The sequence below is a fragment of the Phyllobates terribilis genome, unplaced genomic scaffold (assembly GCF_046119375.1).
Source record: "Phyllobates terribilis strain yellow unplaced genomic scaffold, ASM4611937v1 Scaffold_11__3_contigs__length_659146591, whole genome shotgun sequence".
NCBI classification, from domain to species: Eukaryota; Metazoa; Chordata; class Amphibia; order Anura; family Dendrobatidae; genus Phyllobates; species Phyllobates terribilis.
This window is the reverse complement of record NW_027362771.1, coordinates 488249281-488274427: the sequence shown is the minus strand read 5'-3', so window position 1 is coordinate 488274427 and position 25147 is coordinate 488249281.

Sequence of the window (25147 nt, the reverse complement as noted above, 5' to 3'; positions counted from 1 at the left end):
AAATATGCCAATGTGTTTTAATGATAATTAGAAGCTTCTTTCTAATTACCTCCTGGTGCTGTTTCTGCCTGTGAGCGGCGCTATCGCTGGCCGCTCACAGGCAGCACGTGACCCCCGGCTGCAGCCGGCGCTGACATCCGCTGACGTCATGACAAGTCCAGGCTGCAGCCGCGGGGCACACCCGGCATCCACCGCGCACTCTCCCTGTCCCCATTCATTGGGAAAGCGCACAGTGGATGCTGGGTGTGATGCGGGGAATAACTCCGCCCACAACCCAGCAGCCACCGCGGGGACCCCAGCTCTGAGTCACGCCTCACTTGAGGCGTCAGAGGGGGGTCACGTGCTGCCTGTGAGCAGCCACCGATAGTGCCGCTGACAGGCAGAAACAGCACCAGGAGGTAATTAGAAAGAAGCTTCTATTCATCATTAAAACACACTGGCATTTTTTTTTAAATACTGGACAACCCCTTTAATAGCTGTCTACAAATATCTCAAGGGCTGTCGCACTGTAGAGGGTTCAGCTGTATTCTCATTTGCACAAAGAAAGACCAAAAGCAATGGGATGAATCTGGATGGTAGAAGATACAAATTAGATATTAGAGGTGGTGAGTTCTCCTTCAATGGAAGTCTTCACACAGAGGCTGGACAGACATCTGTCTGAGATGGTTTAGTGAATCCTGCATTGAGCAGGGGGTTGGACACGATGACCCTGGAGGTTCCTTTCCAACTCTAACATTCTATGATTCTATGATGGGCCATCAAGAAAGAACACTGTCAGTGCAGAGAGACCACCCCTGAAAGTGACGTCTGTTTTTTGGGAGGGGGGGACTGGTCTCTGCTTTTCTTGCTCATGAGTTTCTCTCCTTACAATGTACATTGACAGTGCGCTCTGTTGCCGGCACGGCTTAAAGCAGTTAGAGAGAGTAGAGAGGGAATGATAGGGATTTTTTTTATTAAAGTATATCAGAAAAGTGATTAGATTATTGCATTGAATAGACATTTAGTATTAAATCAGTTTGTTTTGGACCGAGACTTTAAAGCGACCCTATAGCCTAGCAGGTGCCTGCCATTGACCTCCCGCTGCGTCCTCTGCTGGTGCCTAGATGGCTATCACTGGCATGGGGAGTGCAGTGGTAAGTCTAAAACACAACTTTTTTGTCTTTCCTATCCTACAGCAAAGGAAAGACAGAATAGTCCTACCAGATAACATTAAAAAACAATACATTTTTCATTTTTATTTTATCACATCTTCTTTAAGACTACAGGAGCCGTTCATTGAATCTGGATTCCTACATTCCTATTTGTGTGAATTGTATCTAGGTCACAACTATGCGGCTATTTAAAGCTAGTACCAAATATGTAAAAAAAAAATGTTTGCATCAGAAGGTAACTCTCGTACAATCCGGCAAAACGAATGGATCCAATCTGCCTGGCAGGACTACAACTCCTGCGTCCTCCATCTACATTTCTACGATTCTGACATTCCTGAGGATATAGTGTACAGGACAGTGCAGTATTAATGAATACCATTTCCGGGGATTAGCAGACTTTCCATATCCCCCCCGATCAGTCAGAATTAAAACAAGTGTAACGTATCTTGGAGGAGAATCTGGAAGCCGTATACGAGATTGTCTGTGTTTTTTGTATTTGCTATAATAAAGCAGCCTACTAGTCCCATCCTATCGATAAGCTGCCAGAGCCCCGTGTAGCAACCCGTCAGCACAGATTCCATGTCATGACATATTTGGGCGTTCTGCTGTGCGTAGTCAGCGGCAGGTTCGCTTGTTTCTATGGAGACTGGCTGTGTCACGTCTTTCTATTTTTTGTCCTTGCAGTGTTTCCATGGTAACTTATATTGACTATTCCAGAAAGGCTATTTTCATAATTTCCTGGTTGTTGGAGTGATATATATATTTACATCCATCAGGGTGATTGTGTTTATTCCATTGCTTTTGTGTATACTGTGTGTACCCGGACAAGCTTCATATATATTTGTGACGGGGTATTCGAGTGTCACTTCTGTCTCCCTGCAAGTGTTCATTACTCTTAGTACATAGTACACTCCAACACCACGCACCATTGAATATGAGAACGACTGTTGCTTCTCTGTATACACATCCATTGTAACATAGGGATGTACAGTATTATTATTATTATTTATTATTATAACGCCATTTATTCATGGCGCTTTATTAAAGCATACAAAACACACTTGACCCATTTCTAAAGAACTTGTGATTTTTTTTTTTGCTTAAATGGTCACTCTCGTTTCAATAAAGTTTGCATAAATCAATACTACAAGGAAATATAAGAACTTTGCCATATGTTTTATCAGATAAATGTTCTTCTCTCTCCACTTATTAGCCATTTCTTCCCCTTCCCGCTGCCGCTTCTTCTTTCTCTGTGCTACAACATAAGAAGAACAGGAATCCCTTACATGTACCATGTATGGAAGACATCACAGCAGGTAGTCTCCACCTACCAGCTCAGAGAGAACTGAAAAATAGAGATAGAGCCTGTAGAGGAGAAAACTGTTGAAAATGCAGGATACAAGTCATTTAATGACCAGAAATATTGATATTCCCTATGTATACACACAGGGCAGCTTATTCTTAAGTTACCTGAAACTAAAGGCGCGCTTTAAAGTTTTAGATCAAACCCTAATTTGCTAGCATTCAGTTCGTTCCCTCCAGTAGTAAGCCTTACACATGCAAGGAGTATAAATATAGAGCATACAGTCTTTTTCCATTAGGTCTATGACATCACGTGATTAAAAACAGACTGGTTTATCCTTCAAAGCTATATGTAGAAACTGGAAGTCTCGTTTTACCTGCATGAGTCAGCAGTAGAACTACACTTCTACATCACTGGAAAGTCCCTGGCTGTCCAGATCAACTCCTCTTCAACTCCTGGCCCAGCTAATCCGCTCCTCCTCCTGCAAGGGATTTTGCAATAAGTAGAATTGTAGTTCTAATGATGACTCACACAGGGAAAAAGAGACCTCCTGTTTCTACAAAGAGCTTAGAATAATTCAGCTAGTCTGTTTTTAATCACGTGATGTCATAGACCTAATGGAGAAGAGAAGAATTAAGACAAAATGAGCAATTGTAATTACACAGTGCCATATAATATGATGATTATAATATACTAAAAGGATAAAAACTTTGATGGGAGTGCTTCATTAATTTTAACCATAAATAAATTGGCTATGTGTTGAAAATTTTACCCCGCAACCACACACCCTTTTACTGGTCAACCCCCTTCCATGTCAGTTTCCCACACCCTGAATGTGTGATGTCAAATTTCTATCTAATGCCACATATTCTGGTGTCATGCACAAGTAATCTGTCTGAAAGTACTGGTTTTCAGGCGGATTAGGAAGGCTTTGGCAACACTGGCGAGATTTGCCAACTCTCCTAGTAGTCCGGTAGGTCTCCTCTCTGTCAGGTAGCCCGTCAAGATGTTCTAAGAAAAGTTGGTAAGTATGCTATAGAGGTATAGGGGGTGCAGAGGTAATAGTCTAACTTAAGCACTAGAGACTGAAGTAACCCAAAAGGCCCCCTGTCCCAAACCAGGTGGCCATTAACATAACTGACCCATGATAACTGAAGGCCTTGTGTCAAATTTTCTACAGGAGCCTACGAGCTTCAAGTTTGTACATGTCCCTAACTAGCTGCTAGGAGTTGTGGTACCACTGTACCCTTGTATTTAAGCTGAAAATAAGGATAACGAATGATAGATAGATAGATAGATACAGTTTTAGGTGTGCCTTGTCATGGCTGGTGGGCTCTCATGAATTGGCCAATTTGTGCCCTGAGTACCTTCATTTTTATAACTATACAGCAGTAATGCAGTGCAAATTTCATATATTCAATGTTTGCATACATCTTAGAGCTTACAGAGGCTGCTAAATTATTTTCTTAGTATATTATGCAGTCATAGCAGCTTGCACCTGTTCACACTTGCTTTATTCTGTCTGAAGGTGCTGGGCAGTTTTTTGTAGATAGATAGATTTCATCAGAGTTTTGTCAGCATTTTAGATGACTTATTGGCCTCTCACTTGATACAGAGGGCAGAGTAGCAGGATGTGTACTGGTCATCAGAAATAGCACACGTATATCTTGTTTGACTCACGACTTATAAATATATCTTTTGGATGGAGTGTTGGAATGGACATCTACCCAGGTTGGGCTGTTCTGGGCTTTTACTTGTTTTTTTAATCATTATTGAAGTGTTCTGTGTCTGTATTTAATAAAATGTATATATTTCTTATATGTATATGTGTGGTGATCACTGCAGTACAACATGTCCCTTTTTTCGTCCTTGTTCCCTTCTGTAAAGTGCACAATACCACATAGGACACATGGACAAGGGTTATATTGATGGCGAGTCAAGTGAAATCACCAAATACATGTAAAAAATAACAGATGTAGTTCTAGAGTTCATATTTTATCTTAAATCTCTACTTTCCAAAATACTTACACAGCTTGTGTAGGATGTAGAAACACAGCAGAATGGAGATATCACTAATGAAAAATTCCAAAATCCTGACACGGGTCCCAGAAGGATTAGACAAACCAGAAGCTGGCAGCAATGCCAACTAACAGAACCCGAACTAATCATGTGGCTTCATTAATAAACCTAAATGACAGAGTGTTCCTCCCCCACCTTCAAAAGTGCATTATAGGTTAATGTAACTGATGCAGAACCACCTTACCCACACAAAACCCAAATTTAATCATTGCTAAATTAAAGAGTGAATATCTTCTTTTTTAAAAGATCTTCCCAAGATGGGGTGTGATGTATCAGTTCATGCAGCAGTTGGGTTATGTAGTATATAATACATATCCCAGGTAATGCAGAACTTCTATAGGAGGAGCATTGTGAAAAAGGTATTACATTTCAAAAAGATGTTCTGCAGTAGCTAATATTTATAAAATACATTAAAATGCCTTTATTACATAACCTTCTTTAAAAGAGAAAAAATCACTATTGAATCATAGAAAACTTACCTGGAGGGAAAATGCAAGAAAGGCCAGAGATTAAAAGACCAGGAGCTAGTGGGAAGTGGAGGGGGAAAATGGCTATGATGTTGCAGTAAATGACTGTGAAAATCCATATATGACAAGTAGACAGAGTAATAACGAAATGGAAATTTGGTACAATTAACTACACATTTGGTATCATGTTTAGAAGCAAAAATATTAAGGAAAATGTAAAAGAAAAACAGTTAAAGAGTAGCAGTATTACTTTTGGCCACTAGGCCACCGGTGAAGTCTTGGTAAATCTTAACATTTCTCAACAGCGTTGGTAAAAGTCAGATGTATTCCATATAAACGAACGATTTTGGACTTTTACCTGGGCGAATTGGTAAATCTTTACATTTACCAGCATGTGCTGGTAAAAGTAACTTTGAGTCACAGAATTCTGACTCTTACCAGCAGATGATGGTGGTAAAAGTTAACTAAATGCAATTTCCGACTCTGATGAAGGCCTTAATCGTTAGAAATATTTTTATTCTTCAAAATGCAAATGCAAATGAACAAATACAAATAGGAAAATGCAAATAGAAAACATTTATGTAGGAAAATACTTCTCAAAAATGTCAAATTAACGCAAATACAAGAATAACGCAACTTCAAAACTATGTAATTCTGCAATTGTGACTAGGGATAAGCGGATAGATCCGTCCAGACCCGTTATCCGAGCGGATAACGGGCTGTACGGATACGGATAATCCCGATATCTGTCGGATATATCCGTGCCTTCCGATAATGCATGTTTCATGCATCATCGGAAGGCATGGATGGTGCGAGTGTGCAGGGCAGACAGGTATAAAGCTAAATTGCTACTTACCGGAGGTTTCCCAGGTCTCGTCGTCCGCGTTCTCCTTCCGGGTCACATGACTGCATATGTCACCACACAAGTGACGCATGCGTAAGTCATGTGACACAACTCGTGTCACATGACTTATGCACCTGTCACTTTCGTGGTGACGTATGCAGTCATGTGACCCGGAAGAAGGAGGATGCGGCCGGCCGACGAGACCTGGGAAGCCTCTGGTAGCCTCCGGTAAGTAGTGATCTTTAAGTGGCGGAGAAGTGGGGTCCAGCCAGAGGGCGGGATGACCCTAGTGGGCGGGGAGTTCCTACTGCAGTGACGCAGCGAGGATCTCCTCGCTCAGGTATGCCCCGGCCGAGTCCCCACCATCACTGGTGACGGCAGGGATGCCCACCGGCGTGCAGGGAGTCTCCCCCGCATCACTGGTGACGCAGGAGCGATGTCCCTGCACATGGATAGTTGTCCCATAGACTTATATGGGACACGGATAGGATCCGGATCCACTCGGATCTAGGTCTTATCCGTACGGATAGACGGATATCCAGCTATCCACTCAACTCTAATTGTGACCCGTTAAATTGCACTTAATTTTTCATCTCAATGAAAAAGACATACAACAAACACAAAAGAGGACCTATTTGTTGCAACACGGTTGGGAATTGTGACACTTTGAATGGCACTTCATTTTTGCCAGCCTACAAACACATTTCTTGTTTAGGCACTTCTTTAAACAGTTGCATTTCTTCAATCCCTGACCCCCACCAACGATTGTTGGGAAACCGCCGTGCGAAGGCTAATCTGAACTTTTTTCACATCCTGCAATCCTATGAAATTTTCCTGACAGATGGTGAACTGATTGCGATAATATAATGCATTTAGGATCCCAGCGATAGTCCCCACTTGGTAGAAGTCATCTTCTTTTTTTATAATAATCGCAATGATCGACTTAGGGTCCATTTTTGAACGGTCGACGTCTGGAATTCTGATTCTGATGTTCTGTCCAATGTTATGTTCGGGTAATTTTTGACTGGAACATTGGTGGAGTTTCATATGTTGTTAAGGTGTGCGGACAGTTGGATAAGTCCAAAGCTTCTCCTTCCGTTGTGAACAGCTGATGACAGTTGGATTCATCCGAAGCTTCTGCTGCTGTCGGTGCCGACGTGTGATGAAAGTTAGATTCATCTGACCCTTCGGCTTCTGTTGGTGATGTCGGATCACTAGGTTCCTCTTGCAAACCAACAAACATTTTTTCAAGATCTTCTTCTGAAGAGAGATTTCTGATCCCATCACTAGGAATTTTGGAGGTAGCTAGACCCATCTGCATTGGTACTCCGAACATAGCTTCATAGGGCGAGCATTTTATTCCCTCATGGTATGCTCTATTTTTCATTGCTTGTACAAAGCGAAGGCCCTCAGACCACTTGGGTGTCTTATTTGTTTCCATCCACGTTGACAACATGTTTTCAATGTCTTGATTTGCTCTTTCCACGGAGCCTTGGGACTGGCTGTGTCTTGGTTTACCATGCACTATTTTCATATCAGGCCACATCGCGCACAAACTCTGTATGACCTTGTTACAAAATTCCCTCCCATTATCAGAATGCAGAATACACGGGGCACCAAAAGTGGAAAAAATGTCAAGGAGGTGGTACGCAACCTCTTCTGCTCTTTTAGTGCATAAAGCACGTAGAAGAACAAATTTAGTGATGTGGTCTTGATAGACGAATATGAACTTGAAATCATTATCACAATTGGATTGCATGTCAATGAGATCGACTTGAGCACGAGAATTCATTTCACTGTGTAGGATGGGTTTCACAGCAAGGCCTTTTTTGGTAATCTTCTGTTTTTTCTGGCATGGCTGGCAGAGTCGCAGATAAATAACTATTGACTCCGTTGTGACATTTTTGAACTTACGGTTCACCTCCTTTAGGATCCTGGTCCGCCCTCCGTGGCCGGTACTGATGTGCGCATTATGAATGACACTAAACAGTTCTGCACACCGAACGTAATGCAACACGTTGTCTTTTTCACACGAGATTGGTGCAATTAACTTTTCATCACTTCCGACGGTCATGATGTCGTACCTCTTCAAACGCCTGTAGTGAATACTCTGTTTAGGTACCGCCACCTTAGCCTCCTTCACTTCTTTCAATATATTCTCGTATTTATCGTCCGTGAGATAAAAATTATTATCTCGCTTTTTCTCCACCACTTCATTCAAGAGCTCCGAAAAACGATCTTTCATTTCCTCACTCATGATCTGACAATCAGCTAGTGCCTGTTCAGCTTTCACAGGCAGTCGGCTATGCAGCTTTGAGCAGTATGTGCAGCTTGCAAAACACTCAGGCTGTCGTCCAGCATGAGGACACAAACAGGAAGTACGCCCATTTACCCACACTGCTTGGCAAGAATCCCATGTTCTTTTGTAATAGGGTTACTCAGCATTGTGTGAAAGACTGTACAACAGCACCATCTACTGGTCTAACACTGCCATTGATGAGTTAGTGATTTTCTTCAGGCAGTGATTGGGCAGCAATCTAAGAAGAGAACCCCAGGAAACTAGGACTTGAGGCAGGAGCTATTTTAGGGAGAGTGAGAGGACTGGTGCTGTGCTGACTAGACTGAGCCCAGACAGGGCTGTTGCGCTGTTTCCTTCCAGCCTTTTCTCGGAATGCGCTGTCTTCCGATTCCCCTGATCAGAGACTACGGTGCTCGGGTGGAACAGACCGTTCATGGCACCCAGCAACTCCGGCTCAGAGCTTATCTGCATATCTTCTGGTTCTACCACATTGGCGCGGCAACGGTAAATCGTGTGAGCGGTGTTAGCATCCACCTTGCAAGGGGCCCTTGGAAAGACTTTGGACTCTGCGCTCTACAGGAAGCTAAGTACAGGACAATTTATACACTACTACACCGGCAGCGTGTGTACTTCTTGTAACTTTTTGTGAGAGGGTGCTGCGGAACACTGATACCCTAAGATTCATAGGACGTTCTCTATTGCATATTTTAGTGTGGGGTTAGTGGTTGTATGTTAGCGGGAAGTGGTCACTTTTTGTATGATCGGAACAATAATCATAGGATAGTCAGGATTGACATCTGTATATATAGAACGTACATACGTTACAGGGTAGCAGATACCTTACAGGGTAGCAGATACCTTACAGGGTAGCAGATTTTGTTCATTGTTATTACCATATTTTCCCCATTTACTCTTATTACATTTATAAAAACTTTGAACACTGTGTCCTCCATTTCCTCGCCGTATCTGACTAATCAGACACCTTTCCCGCGGTGGCTTACACTTTTTATTACACCCTTCTCAGCTACATTTACCAAGAAGCCGTGGTAAATGTGCACATTTACCAACTGCGCTTGGTTAAAGTCAGATGTTCCATCTTCACACCTGATATTTCTGACTTTTACCACGCTCGACGGTAAATGTTAACATTTACCAAAACTTCACAGGTAAAAGTCCAATTTCACTTTTCATTTTGAGCTTTTACCGACGGCCTCGGTAAATGTCCAGATTGACCGGTAAATCCTAGGTTTTACCGGCCTTCTGACTTTTACAGTATATATATATATATATTCATGTATACCTGACTGCTGATGTATGTTATTGTAATGTTTGACAATAAGACTAGATGCAAAGTATTATGTGTGAACCTATGTGACTGTTCAGACAATGCATTTTGTATATTGAGCTCCCTGATACATTGTGTGCTTACTTCTTTACACACTGTTCAGTCTGTGCTGCCTTTCTTCTTATTTTTCTGTTTGCATTATGGTAATGAAGTCATCAGAAGCATTTACATTAGAATGAGTCTTTTTGATAGCATGTATTACCACTATTACATGGCATTCAAGCATTGCTAATATAATAGATACCTCATTTTATATTGTAAATGTGTGTTTGCATGCCTGTAAGTATGCGTTTACTAGAGAGAATACTTGTGCTGTTGGATGGGCTCTTCCTTCTCCTGAATGTTAGTGCAAGTCATTCTCTGTGTCTCTGTTTTCGCTCCTTTGTGGATGAAGTGTCTGAATTGCTATATGTAATTGTAGACTTGTTTGCTCACTGTTATTGTACGTAAGACTTTATTGTTCAATTATGTCACCAAGTGAAAGCCATTCAGCAGTACTCCTCAAATAATACACCAGTGTGTATACAGACATTAGATACAGTAGTGTAAACCATGAGAAAACAACAGTCAACCCCAGTTTATGGCATTGCTACCACTGCCTGGTCATTAAAAGGTATATCTGGGATTTTGTGAAAAACTAAAAATATGCCTAAGCACTAACAGTCAGGGAGTTGCTACCTACCTGCCTGTTGTGCACGGCGCCATTCATCTCCGGCCGGCACAAAGCGGTCACAGCCTGCTCCTGTTGGGGATTCAGCTGCTTCTTTTCCGCCCTGCTCTGTCGATGGACGTGGCTTCCGAAGTCCTTCTGATTGACAGTCGGCTCCCCCAGTTAGGCAGCAAGAATCCGGCTGTCAATCAGAATGACGTCAAAGTCCCGTCCCGTCGACAGAGCAGGGCAGAAAAGAAAAAGCTGCTCTGTCGACGTGACGTCTGAATCCCGGGCAGTAAAGGTCTGTGACCACTCTGTGCTGGCGATGAACGGCACTGTGCACAACAGGCAGGTAGTGCACATTTTTAGTTTTTCACAAAATCCTGGATGTACCCTTTAAGGTGTGTGTAACCCTGAAGAGCAGCTACTACGGTACTGTTTTAATAGGATATGGACACTGTATGGCTTTTTTTTTTTACTTAAATTGCATTTATGTTTAGATAAAAATATTTTTTTTCAATAGGGTTTTATTACAAATTTATAATAATCTCTGGATGCAGATTCTCAGGGAGATCTATGTCCGGCCCAAAGATCTCATCAGCTCATTTACATATAAGAAAAACGTGGATTAATCTGGAATGAGACGTCGAATCGTAGATATCAAGGTATCATTTTATTCAGCTTCCTATGACCTACTGTCTTGTCATCAGCAAGATGGAGTTGTGATGTTTTCTGAGAGTGCATGATAATTTTAGGTGGCTGGAGGGAGGGGAAGAAGTGGCCCATAATATTCAATTTTGCTATTCATTTATGCTAAATTTGTTGACAGTACAGTACCTATTAACCCCTTAATAACATCTGACGTACTAATACGCGTCTGTGCCCTGGGACTTAAGAGCCAGACCCGTATTAGTACGTCATCGCGATCGCGCCCGTACACAGGCTGTGCGGGCGCGATCGCCGCCGGGTGTCAGCTGATTGTCACAGCTGACACCCGGTACTATGTGCAGGGAGCGGTCACGCACCGCTCCCAGCACATTAACCCCCGCGATGCTGCGATCGAAGTCGATCGAAGTCGATCGCGGCATTGCGGGGGCAAGGGGAGGTGATCGGCGATACTCACCTCCTCTTCCGGCTTCCAGCGCAGTCTGCAAAGGCTTCCCGGGTGTTGCCATGACGACCCGATGTCGTCATGACAACATCCGGGTCACCAGAGAGCAGGAAGATTGCTTGGACATGCGCAGTGCATCTCCAAGCAATCTTCACACTGTGCACTTCTGACAGCCTTCATGGCATAGGGATGGTGCTCCATTCCTGTGCCATGCAGGCGATCAGAAAAAAAAAAGTGAAAGTCCCAGAGTGGGACAAAGTAATAAAGTGTATAAACTGTGTGAAAGTGGGAAAAAAAAAAAAAAATGTGCAAAAATATTATAAAAAAATAAAAAAAATAATACACCAAAAATAAAAATATAATGTACCCATCAATAAATATTATTATAAAAAAAATAAAAAAAAAACAATAAAAGTACACATATTTGGTATCGCCGCGTCCGGAACAACCTGACCTATAAAACTGTCCCACTAGTTAACCCCTTCAGTGAACACGGTAAAAAAAAAAAAAAAAAAACAAGCAAAAAACAATGCTTTATCACCATACCGCCAAACAAAAAGTGGAATAACACGCGATCAAAAAGACGCATATAAATAAAAATGATACCGCTGAAAACGACATCTCGTCCCGCAAAAAACAAGCCGCCATATAGCTCCATCAGCCGAAAAATAAAAAAGTTATAGCTCTCAGAATAAAGCGATACTAAAAAATATTTTTTTCTATAAAATAGCTTTTATTGTGTATAAGCGCCAAAACATAGAAAAATGATACAAATGTGGTACCGCTGTAAACGTACTGACCCGAAGAGTAAAGCTGCCTCATCAATTTTACCACACGCGGAACAGAATAAAAAAAAAAAAAAAAAAAACAATTCCTGAATTGTTGGTTTTTGTTTATTCTGCCTCCCAAAAATCGGAATAGAAAGCGATCAAAAAATGTCACGTGCCTGAAAATGGCACCAATAACAACGTCAAGTCATCCCGCAAAAAACGAGCCGTCACATGACTGTCTGCCAAAATCTGGAAAAATTATAGCTCTCAAAATATGGCGATGCAAAAACTAGATTTTACAAAAAATGCGTCTTTTAGTGTGTGACAGCTGTCAGTCATAAAAACCCCATATGATTCTGGCATTGCTGTAATCACACCGACCCGAAGAATAAAGTCGTCTAATCACTTATACCGCACAAGGAACGGCGTCAAAAATAAACTCTTGAGTTAGGATTGGGCTAGGGTTAGGGCTGGGTTTGGGGCTAGGGTTGTGCTGGGGCTAGGGTTGTGCTGGGGCTAGGGTTGTGCTGGGGCTAGGGTTGTGCTAGGGTTAGGGCTGGGGTTGGGATTTTTTTCAAAAGTAAGAAAAAAAGATGACGATATGGCGACTAGTGTTGAGAGCAAGTGCTCGCTACTTGAGTTTGCATCGGGTGCTCTGGTATGCATTTAGTATCGTGGGTACTTGAGTGACATGCTCAAGTCTCTGCCCCATATGCTTCGCGGCCAAAAAACTTTACGGGGATTGCCTGCCATGCACGAGCGATCCCCGCATGTTTTTTTTTGGGTGTCTAATAACCGTGAAACATGCGGAGCAGGGACTCGAGCATGTCACTCGAGCACACGCTGTACATGGTGCATACCTGAGTACCCGATGCAAACTCAAGTAGCGAGCACTTGCGCTCAAGAATAATGAAAACTTATTCAATATGATGACCTAATGTAAACAAATAATGTGCCGTACCTCTGGGTTCAAAATGTTCACTATACACCTTAATAAAATCTTTGAGGGGTATAGTTTCCAAAATGGGGACACTTGTGGGGGAGCTCCACTGTTTAGGCACATCACGGGCTCTCCAAACGCGACATGGTGTCCGCTAACAAATTGAATGGAAAATCGGCTCAAATTGTTAGCGGACGCCATGTTGCGTTTGGAGAGCCCCTGTGTGTCCAAACATTGGAGCTCCCCCACAAGTGACCCCATTTTGGAAACTAGACCCCCCAAGGCACCTATCTAGATGCATAGTGAGCACTTAGAACCCCCAGGTGCTTCACAAATTGATTCGTAAAAATGAAAAAGTGAAAATAAAACACTTTTTCATTTTTATGAATCAATTTGTGAAGCACCTGGGGTTCCAAGTGCTCACTATGAATCTAGATAGGTGCCTTGGGGGGTCTAGTTTCCAAAATGGGGTCACTTGTGGGGGAGCTCCAATGTTTGGGCACACAGGGACTCTCTAAATGCAACATGGTATCCGCTAACAAATTGAATGGAAAATCGGCTCAAATTGTTAGCGGACACCACATTGCGTTTGGAGAGCCCCTCTGTGCCCAAACTTTGGAGCTCCCCCACAAGTGACCCCATTTTGGAAACTAGACCCCCCAAGGCACCTTTCTAGATGCATAGTGAGCACTTGGAACCCCCAGGTGCTTCACAAATTGATTCGTAAAAATGAAAAAGTGAAAAAAAAAACACTTTTTCATTTTTATGAATCAATTTGTGAAGCACCTGGGGTTCCAAGTGCTCACTATGAATCTAGATAGGTGCCTTGGGGGGTCTAGTTTCCAAAATGGGGTCACTTGTGGGGGAGCTCCAATGTTTGGGCACACAGGGACTCTCTAAATGCAACATGGTATCCGCTAACAAATTGAATGGAAAATCGGCTCAAATCGTTAGCGGACACCACATTGCGTTTGGAGAGCCCCTCTGTGCCCAAACTTTGGAGCTCCCCCACAAGTGACCCCATTTTGGAAACTAGACCCCCCAAGGCACCTTTCTAGATGCATAGTGAGCACTTGGAACCCCCAGGTGCTTCACAAATTGATTCGTAAAAATGAAAAAGTGAAAAAAAAAACACTTTTTCATTTTTATGAATCAATTTGTGAAGCACCTGGGGTTCCAAGTGCTCACTATGAATCTAGATAGGTGCCTTGGGGGGTCTAGTTTCCAAAATGGGGTCACTTGTGGGGGAGCTCCAATGTTTGGGCACACAGGGACTCTCCAAATGCAACATGATATCCGCTAACAAATTGTCGGCTCAAATTGTTAGCGGATATCATGTTGCATTTGGAGAGTCCCTGTGTGCCCAAACATTGGAGCTCCTCCACAAGTGACCCCATTTTGGAAACTAGACCCCCCAAGGCACCTATCTAGATGCATAGTGAGCACTTGGAACCCCTAGGTGCTTCACAAATTAATTGGTAAAAATGAAAAAGTGTTTTTTTTTTCACTTTTTCATTATTACGAATCAATTTGTGAAGCACCTGGGGGTTCCAAGTGCTCACTATGCATCTAGAAAGGTGCCTTGGGGGGTCTAGTTTCCAAAATGGGGTCACTTGTGGGGGAGCTCCAAAGTTTGGGCACAGAGGGGCTCTCCAAACGCAATGTGGCGTCCGCTAACAATTTGAGCCGATTTTCCATTCAATTTGTTAGCGGATACCATGTTGCATTTAGAGAGTCCCTGTGTGCCCAAACATTGGAGCTCCCCCACAAGTGACCCCATTTTGGAAACTAGACCCCCCAAGGCACCTATCTAGATGCATAGTGAGCACTTGGAACCCCTAGGTGCTTCACAAATTGATTCGTAAAAATGAAAAAGTGTTTTTTTTTTCACTTTTTCATTATTACGAATCAATTTGTGAAGCACCTGGGGGTTCCAAGTGCTCACTATGCATCTAGAAAGGTGCCTTGGGGGGGTCTAGTTTCCAAAATGGGGTCACTTGTGGGGGAGCTCCAAAGTTTGGGCACAGAGAAGCTCTCCAAACGCAATGTGGTGTCCGCTAACAATTTGAGCCGATTTTCCATTCAATTTGTTAGTGGATACCATGTTGCATTTAGAGAGTCCCTGTGTGCCCAAACATTGGAGCTCTCCCACAAGTGACCCCATTTTGGAAACTAGACCACCCAAGGCACCTATCTAGATGCATAGTGAGCACTTGGAACCCTCAGGTGCTTCACAAATTGATTCATACAAATGAAAAAGTGTTTTTTTTTTCACTTTTTCATTATTACGAATCAATTTGTGAAGCACCTGGGGGTTCCAAGTGCTCACTATGCATCTAGAAAGGTGCCTTGGGGGGTCTAGTTTCCAAAATGGGGTCACTTGTGGGGGAGCTCCAATGTTTGGGCACACAGGGACTCTCTAAATGCAACATGGTGTCCTCTAACAAATTTAACGGAAAATCGGCTCAAATTGTTAGCGACACCATGTTGCGTTTGGAGAGCCGCTGTGTGCCCAAACATTGGAGCTCCCCCACAAGTGACCCCATTTTGGAAACTAGACCCCCCAAGGCACCTATCTAGATGCATTGTGAGCACTTGGAACACTCAGGTGCTTCACAAATTGATTCATAAAAATGAAAAAGTGTTTTTTTTTTTCACTTTTTCATTGTTACGAATCAATTTGTGAAGCACCTGGGGGTTCCAAGTGCTCACTATGCATCTAGAAAGGTGCCTTGGGGGGTCTAGTTTCCAAAATGGGGTCACTTGTGGGGGAGCTCCAAAGTTTGGGCACACATGGGCTCTCCAAACACAACATGGCGTCCGCTAATTATTCAAGCAAATTTTACAATCAAAAAGTCAAATAGCGCTCCTTCCCTTCCGAGCCCTGCCGTGCGCCCAAACAGTATTTTTTCCCCAAATATTGGGTATCTGCGTGCCCAGGGGAAATTGCACAACAAATTTTGGGGTCCATTTTTTCTTGTTACCCCTGTGAAAATAAAAAAAATTGGGTCTAAATTAACATTTTTGTGAAAAAAGTTAAATGTTCATTTTTTTCTTCCACATTCAAAAAATTCCTGTGAAGCACCTGAAGGGTTAATAAAGTTCTTGAATGTGGTTTTGAGCACCTTGAGGGGTGCAGTTTTTAGAATGGTGTCACTTTTGGGTATTTTCTGTCATAAAGACCTCTCAAAGTGACTTCAAATGTGATGTGGTCCCTAAAAAAATGGTTTTGTAAATTTTGTTGGAAAAATGAGAAATCGCTGGTCAACTTTTAACCCTTATAGCTCCCTAACAAAAAAAAATTTTGGTTCCAAAATTGTGCTGATGTAAAGTAGACATGTGGGAAATGTTATTTATTAACTCTTTTGTGTGACATATCGCTCTGATTTCAGGGCTTAAAAATTCAAATTTTGAAAATTGCAAAATTTTCAAAATTTTCGCCAAATTTCCGTTTTTTCACAAATAAACGCAAGTGATATCGAAGAAATTTTTCCACAATCATGAAGTACAATATGTCACGAAAAAACAATCTCAGAATCAGGGGGATCCGTTGAAGCGTTCGAGAGTAATTACCTCATAAAGTGACAGTGGTCAGAATTGTAAAAATTGGCCCGGTCATTAACGTGCAAACCACCCGCGGGGCTTAAGGGGTTAAAGGGGGAGAGTAAGTAATACTCGATTTGTTTTTTTATTGCTACTGCAGCCAATAACATAAAGTTTTCTGAAATGGGACAGCTCTTTAAAACATCACAGTATATCACAAAGTAAGTTAAAGAGGTTGTCCGCTACTTGAACAATCTTTTTTTAACTAAAGTATTCTCCCTTATAAAATAAACATACCCTATACTCACCACCCATGACGGCGCTGTTCCAGCCATGACAGAGCCGGGTCTCCTGGGGTTTGGTTGAAAGTATGTCACATGAGCCCAGCAGTCAATGAGAGTCCACTATTAGGCTGCTGCACACTCACTACTTCCATTTGTTTGAGGTTCAGACAGAGAAAGTGAATGCACAACAGGCCGATATCAGTCGCTGATTGGCTACAGAGCTCACATGAGACCCGGCACTTACATCGTTGGAACGGCACCAGTACAGGTTAGTATATGCTATTTTTATTTTATAGGGGGATCACTTTATTTAAAAAGGACAACCCCTTTAAACTTCAGGAATCTGTCCAGTTAGGAAGCATAAGCGATTGTGAATCAATTTCACCTGGTGTAAATGACCGTGATGACGCGCCCCCTGGGCCGTGGGGTACTCGGTGCCGGGCCAGTCGTTGCTAGGGGAGATGTCACAGTGGCGGTGACCCGGTCCGTGACCCAGGGCGGTCAATCAAAAGGGGAATTATTTACAGGGGATGTATAGTTTTTATGTACAGTTCGTGACGCCACCTGTGGTATGCGGCTATATGGAGCCGCCGTTGCGGGGCTGGTCCTCTGGAGCTGGTGTAAATGCAGCAGAGTTGGTTTAGCTCTCCCCAGGTAGAGCTTAGCTCCAGGGCCATGCTGAGTTGTTATAGATGTTGCGGTGTAGTGCAGGGGGTGATGGCGCACCAGTAATTCACGGAGAGAGTGGGGTGCAGTCTTCAGAGTTTACTCACAGTTGTTGCAATCCAAGTTACAGGTACCGGTGTAACTTCCCACGTCGCGCTGCATTCACCAGGCAGGGGTTAAGCAATCCCTCAGGTAATTCAAGAGCACTTAACGGAACCCCCTTCTGTGTACCTTTCTCGGTCGTCTTCCTGCGCTGGCTCTCACCATCCTGCCCTGCGCCTCACAATCAGTGTCCCAAGCCGGTAGCCTCGAGTCTTGTCGGACGACCTGCAGTCCCCTGGACCCTCTGTGACCACCTTTTCAGCGATGTAATTGTGGCTGTGGCAACTGCACCCTAAAAGTACAGAAGCCTCCGGTTTCTAGCTGAACGTTGCAATTCTCACTAGTTAGGGGCCGGTCCCCTCTGCGGCTTGATCCTTCCACGTCCTGGTAGATTCGTGCATACAGGTGGCCTCCAGCACTGTCCGTATCCCTAGGATCCCCTCGTTCCTCCTGGAGCCTTCTTTCCTGCTCCACTCTCCTTCCTCCTCTCCTTCTCAGTCTTGGGCCTCTCTGGCTAGGCCCGCCTCCTGAGCAGAGCTCCTGCAGAGCTTCTGCTCCCACTACTTCTCCTTTCAGACTGAACTGACTTTACAAGATGGTTCCCTCTTTTATATCACTTCCTTTCATGTGCTCCCCTGATCTACGTCCTCCACCCACACCCACTACATAGTTCCACCCTTCAGCCAGGGACCAGGGACTGTGCTCTCCCTTAGAAGCAATCTCACCCTGCCCCTACTGAAGTGGAATGTGCTGGATGCAGGTGTTAGGGTCCCGGGCTGTACTCCTTCTTTACCTGAGAGTGAGATACCACACCTCTGGGTGAGATGCAGTACCTCTGTGGCAACCGAACCCTCAGGGGCTCCACATACCCCCCTGGTAAAACACAGCACGTCCATGGGCTGGAACAGAGCAAAACATATTTTAAAGACATGCAAAATTTTTGAATGCATTCGCATATAAGATTATAAACATAACAGTTCTTCCCTTTATGGGAGGCACATTTCTTGAACGTTTCATTTTCCTTATCAAAACATTATAAAACGTTTTAGAGAACACATTTTTCTTCTTCACACATGTAAAACATTTTTCTCATAAAACATTTTTAGTAGGCTACAGTACGATCTGCAATCGGGTGTCCATCTCACTGACAAAGGTGCAAAGTGGAACATGAGGGACCAGCCCGAAAACCCTCAAGGTAGGCACTGGGCGTGGCTGCAGGGCATAGATGATCCAGGTGTTGGACCACGTCTTCGGCCACGCCAAACGGGTTTTTGTTCAGTGGTCTTTTAATATAAAATCAATAAGGGGCACTTTAAGAAGTGCAACTATGTACAACAGAAAGTTTTTTGTTTATTCACTGTCCATAACCTGACAGTCCTTTTACCTTTACCGGGTATTTATGCAAACACAAACTTTTCAACTTTTTAAACTTGCAGTGTCACTGCTGTACTCTTTCCAGGTTACTACTTACAGTCTCTGTAGATCAGACAGTTTAAAAATGGGGCTCCCTCCGGGGGAACTCCTGGTCCCTACAGGCTGACCCAGCCGGGTCTTCAGCCTCGTACTGCGGGGGCATGTCTCTCCTCTTCGCCACTCGGTATACCTGGAGGGCATACCACCCGCCCTCGCCCTTGTGGCGGGTAAAGCTAACATAGTCACCGGGGTAAAGGTCTCAGCCCGGGATGCCCCTGTCGGAGGTGGGGTTCTACATCCCGCCGGTTGACGAAAATGTCCCGATCAGTGTGCGGCTCTCTCACAAAGCTCCACCCGGCGTCCAGATCAAATTTGACAACTATCCCCTTCAGACGGGGACTAGGGGTGGCAGCTCTTGCCTTGCGGGCCCGTATTTTGGTCTCCATGTTTTGGGCCTCCATTTGTTCCCACCGCACCTGCCGGTCATGACGCTCCTTCTCCAACTGCAGAAGCTCCCGTCTACAGCAATCTCGCCCTGCCCCTACTGAAGTGGAATGTGCTGGATGCAGGTGTTAGGGTCCCGGGCTGTACTCCTTCTTTACCTGAGAGTGAGATACCACACCTCTGGGTGAGATGCAGTACCTCTGTGGCGACCGAACCCTCAGGGGCGCCACAGTGACAACAGGGGCTTTGAAGAGGCAACAACAAGACAACCACCAAAAAGGGCATGGTTTCCTTATCCCCCCTGATTCCCCTCTAGTTTTGAACTTTGTTAGCTTTTGTGTCATTACTGATATGTAAATATGAATCGGTACCTGCTCCACATTCTGGTTGCACTGGTGGTCCAGTTCCTTCAGGATGGCACCTCCATACGTGCCATTGCAAGAAGGTTTGCTGTGTCTCCCAGTACATTCTCAAGAGCATGGAGCAGATACCAGGATATGGGCCATTACACAAAGAAAATCGGACAGGGTCATAGAAGGGCATCAGGCCAGCAGCAGGATTGATATCTGCACCTTTATGAATAATAGGAACACAAAGAGTATTGCTGGAGCCCTACACATGAACTCCAGTGGTGGGCATGATTTTGATCGAACAGGCAGAAGTAGACCACATAAGGTTGACACGAGAGCCTGGCAGCCCTGTTGACAGAGCAGCCCGAAAGAACAAGAGCTAATCTGTTATTGTGGAGCAGCTGAATCGCTGGCAGGAGCGGTCGGTGGCCTCTGTTAGAAACTAAATGCCTGTTAGTTCTTAGGTCCATAGCAAAAACAATTAAATAGTCCCGGACAACCCTTTTAATATGAAGTCAGTGCATGGGGAGCTGCAAAGAAATGGAATAGGAAGGGAATCATAGAATCTGCTTCAACAAGGCTTTGTAAAAAAAAATATATATACAGGGTGGTCCAAAAGTAGGTGGACAGAAAGTGTAATAAGGTTATGAAGGGGGAGATTTATCAAACATGGTGTAAAGTGAAACTGGCTCAGTTGCCCTTAGCAACCAATCAGATTCCACTTTGGAAAATGAAAGGTGGAATCTGATTGGTTGCTAAGGGCAACTGAGCCAGTTTCACAGATCTAGTTTTCACAGATAGATCTCACCCAAATCTGTTTTCTTTTCAGATAATTCAGATAACACATAATGGCAAATAATTTAAATACAGATGAAAGAAAATGGATTTTAACAGAGTATTGTAAATCTCAAAATGCTGAAACCGTTAGAGCAAATTGGTTTGAAACATTTGGTACTCAAGCCCCAAAGAGACAAACCATTTACCGCATTCGTGACAAATTCAATGCCACTGGCTCAATCCTTAATGCTCCAAAAACCGGTCGACCCAAAACAGTCTGTACAGAAGATAATAAACAACTTGTTGCTGAAACATTTGTTCAGAGTCCAAAAAAGTCCACAGAAGAGCCTCTGTGGAATTGGGAATTTCACGAGCTTCTATCATGCGAATCCTGAAATCTATTGGGTGGAAAGCTTATAGTCCACGTCTAGTTCATGGTTTATTGGATGATGATCCAGACAGGCGACTGCAATTTAGTGTCTGATAAATCTCCTCCTTCATAACCTTATTACACTTTCTGTCCACCTACTTTTGGACCACCCTATATATATAAGGAAAATAAAAAATGAGCAAAATGACAGATTTTATTGATTTTATATGTATCTGATTTATATTTCCTAGATATGAAACACACACTACAATTGATGATTGTGCTAATTCCCTCTGCTTTGTTTCTTTTGTGAAGGAAAACTATGGGAAAGCCCCTAGTAACTTCATCATCCATGACGTATTGTGACAGTCTGCATAGTCCATCATAGCGCAAATGTAGAAACCATCAATAATCTGTGCTGAGCTGGGTGATAATACGGGCAACACAATGGTTTGCTTGTTACTTAGCATTTTTGTCCACATAAACCTCCGATACTGAAATATTAGAAGACCGTACAGTATATTCCCACGCTCATCGTGTGCATGTGGCCTTCTAGTTACACCCCGACCCGATATTAGGAGGCCATGCAGTCTATTCCCACGCTCATCGTGTGCATGTGGCGTTATAGTGACATTGCTGACCCAATTTTAGGAGACCCTACAGTATATTCCCACGCTCATCGTGTGAATGTGGCCTTATAGTTACACCCCTGACCCGATATTAGAAGACTGTACAGTATATTCCCAAGCTTATCGTGTGCATGTGGCCTTATAGTTACATTGCTGACCCGATATTAGGAGACCATACGGTATATTCCCAAGCTCATCGTGTGCATGTGGCCTTATAATTACACCCCTGACCTGATGTTAGGAGATGTAGAGTATATTTCCAAGATCATCATGTGCATGTGGCCTTATAGTTAAACTGCTGACCCGATATTAGAAGATCGGACAGTCAGGGGTGTATATAGAAGTCATGGGCCCCATAGCAGAAGTTCTAATTGGGCGTCCCCCCCCCCCCCCCATAAAAAAATAAGTAAATAATTGTCAGGGTCACAGAAGAGCATATCTCACAACTTTCCAGCCTTTACATAGTAATAATTTTCCTCCTGCTGAAGTCCTAGATTCCTCTTTCATTGTCTCCATAAAGTATTATGCCAACAAAAGTGCCCCCCAAACACAGTATGATACCCCATAGTGTATTCCTCCACATTAGCCTCCACATGCACAGTATAATGACCCTACTGTACCCACCTCAACTCCCAAGGCAAAGTATTGTGACCCCAACACAGTAGGATCCCCCAACTGTGACCCCCACACACTCCTCCATGCCATATAATGGGCCTACATACAGTATAATGGCCCGCACTAGCCCTCCAAACAGTATAATGGCCCCCATATAGTATGAAGGACCCCATACAAACCTTTACACTGTATAATTGCTTGCATACAGTATAATGGACCCCCACATATTATAATGGCCTTCCATATAGTATAATGCACCTCCATATAGCATAAAGCACTCCCCATGGTCCTCCTAAGAATATAATGCACTCCCCTTGGTCCGCCATATAATAAAATGCTCTCCCCATGGTCCTCCACACAATATAATGTACCCCCCATGGTCCTCTACTCAAGTATAATGCACCCCCATGGTCCTCCATACAGTATAATGCACCTCCATGGTCCTCCACACAATATAATGCACCCACCATGATCCTCCATACAGTATAATCCACCCCCATGGTCCTACATACAGTATAATGCACCCCCATGGTCCTCCACACAATATAATGCACCCCCATGATCCTCCATACACTATAATGCACCCCCATGGTCCTTCATACAGAATAATGAACCCCTATGGTCCTCCATACAGCATAATGCACCCCCATGGTCCTCCATACAGCATAATGTACCCCCATGGTCCTCCATACAGTATAATGCGCCCTCATGGTCACACATAGAGCATAATGCAACCCCATGGTCCTCCATACAGCATAATGCACTCCCATGGTCTTCCATTCAGCATAATTCACCCCCATGGTCCTCTACACACTATAAGGCACTCCCCATGATCCTCCATGCACCCCCATGGTCCTCCATACAGTATAATGCACCCCCATGGTCTTCCATACAGCATAATGCACCTCCATGAGCCTCCATACAGCATAATGCACCCTCATGGTTCCCCATACAGTATAATGCACCCCCATGGTCCTTCATACAGTATAATGCACCCTCATGGTCCTCCATATAGTATAATCCACCCCCCTGGTCCTCTACACAATATAATGCACCCCCCATACTTTATTATGGCCACCAGTCACTGATTTTAGAAAAAATAAATACATTACTCACCACTCCTGGTTCCAGCCGATGCTTCAGTCTCTTCAGCGTGCAGTGTGAAGCGCCGAACATCTCAGAGCAGTGAGCACCCTGTGATGACATCAGACACCCAGGAAGAATGATGGTGGTGGAAGCGTCTGCTGGAGCTCCCTCCTCCATCATCATTGCTCGCGCTGGGTCCCCCCTCTGGCCATCAGCGCGAGCAATGATGATGGAGGAGGGAGCATCAACAAACGCTTCCATCCCCATCATTCTGTGCGGGCGGCTGGGCAGTGCGGGTGCTTACAAACGGAGGTGGGGCCTGATGCGGGCCCTTCCGGCTCACGGGCCCCATAGCAGTGGAGTGGTCTGCTGCCATTGGTGGTATGCCACTGCGTGACAATACAGTATATTCCCAAGCTCATCGTGTGCATGTAGCCTTATAGTTACACCCCTGACCCGATATTAGAAGAACCTACAGTATATTTCCAAGCAATTTGGGTGATGGAAAATTCCAATATAATATTCCCATAAATAGCTGAAACACTGCCATCCAGGAAATGCTCTGCACCACCCTTGTCTCTCGCAAAATAATAACCCTGGAATTAAACCCCATTTGGAAAGAAGCCCGCGTTGTGTCCTATGCAAAAGAAGCAGAACATTCCCTCCCACGTCAAAGCTTGGCTTCCACATTGATGTGACACCTGCACCTGGGGAGTCACGATGCATCCTGAAGAGTTAAGGTGCAGTCATGTGGTGCGGCCATCTCCCAAGAACACCTGTTCTCTTACCTGTACACACCTTAGAAGGGCAGGACAGTCATCTAGCCTGCGGTATTCAGAGCCCATAATCAACACATCTGGTTTCCTGGCTGTCATGTTTGGTTAATTTTTTTTCACGACTGAGTTGTATCTTAGAATGTTACGTATTGCTGCTTAGATATATCTTATTATTTCCACTAATAATTAAAATTTTAGCTGCAACATATTTCATAGCAATTTGTAAACTATAAAGAAACATTTCTAATATTGTAACAAATGTAATCAAACATCTAATAACAACAGCATGAAACAAGAAGGGGCCCTGCACACAGGGGGCTACAATCTGAGCCTGATGTAGTGAGTGATGTAATAGGCACGGAGGGCTCACATATGAGTATAAAGAGGTTTGTGCTCCCGGCCTTTGTCCTGTGCAAGTATAAAAATAATGTGCCCCATAGCGTAAGACATTTAAAGGAAAATTTCACCTTAAGGGCGCAGTCAGACCGCCATATAAATTGGACGGAGATCGGAACACAGTGCTCGCATTTCTATGCAGCTGTCATGATTGGGCAAGTCCGAGCAGAATAGCCTCATTCATCTAAGGCTACAATCCCATGATGAGCTTTCGATGCGGCATATTTTTTACATTTTTATGAAAAACGCAGTTTTACAGTTCCAGCAAAGTAGATGGGATTTAAAGAAATCTCATTATCATTGTGCTTTATTTTTATTAAGTGTAAATTGACTTGCAGTGCATGTTTCCAATTAGCAACATGCCAATTTCCCTTGAGGGTACGTTACGTTTTCTGCATGTGACGCGCCCCCTGGGCCGTGTGATACTCGGCAGCCGGGTCTCTGGTTGCTGGGGGATATCACGGTAGCTGGCCCAGTCCGTGGCCCAGGGCGGTCAGTAAAAGGGGGAATAGTTTATAGGGTATTTGGAAAGTTCGTGACGCCACCTGTGGATTGCGGCTAAAGGGTGCCGCCACTGCGGAGCAGTCCTCTGGAGCTGGTGTTATGGCAGCAGGGATGGTGTGGCTCTCCACAGGTAGAGCTAGCTCCAGGGCAGCGTGGGGTGTAATGGATGGTGGTGTAGGGGAGAGACGGCAGGACGGTCCTGGGGGAAAGACGGACACACACGGGGGTAAG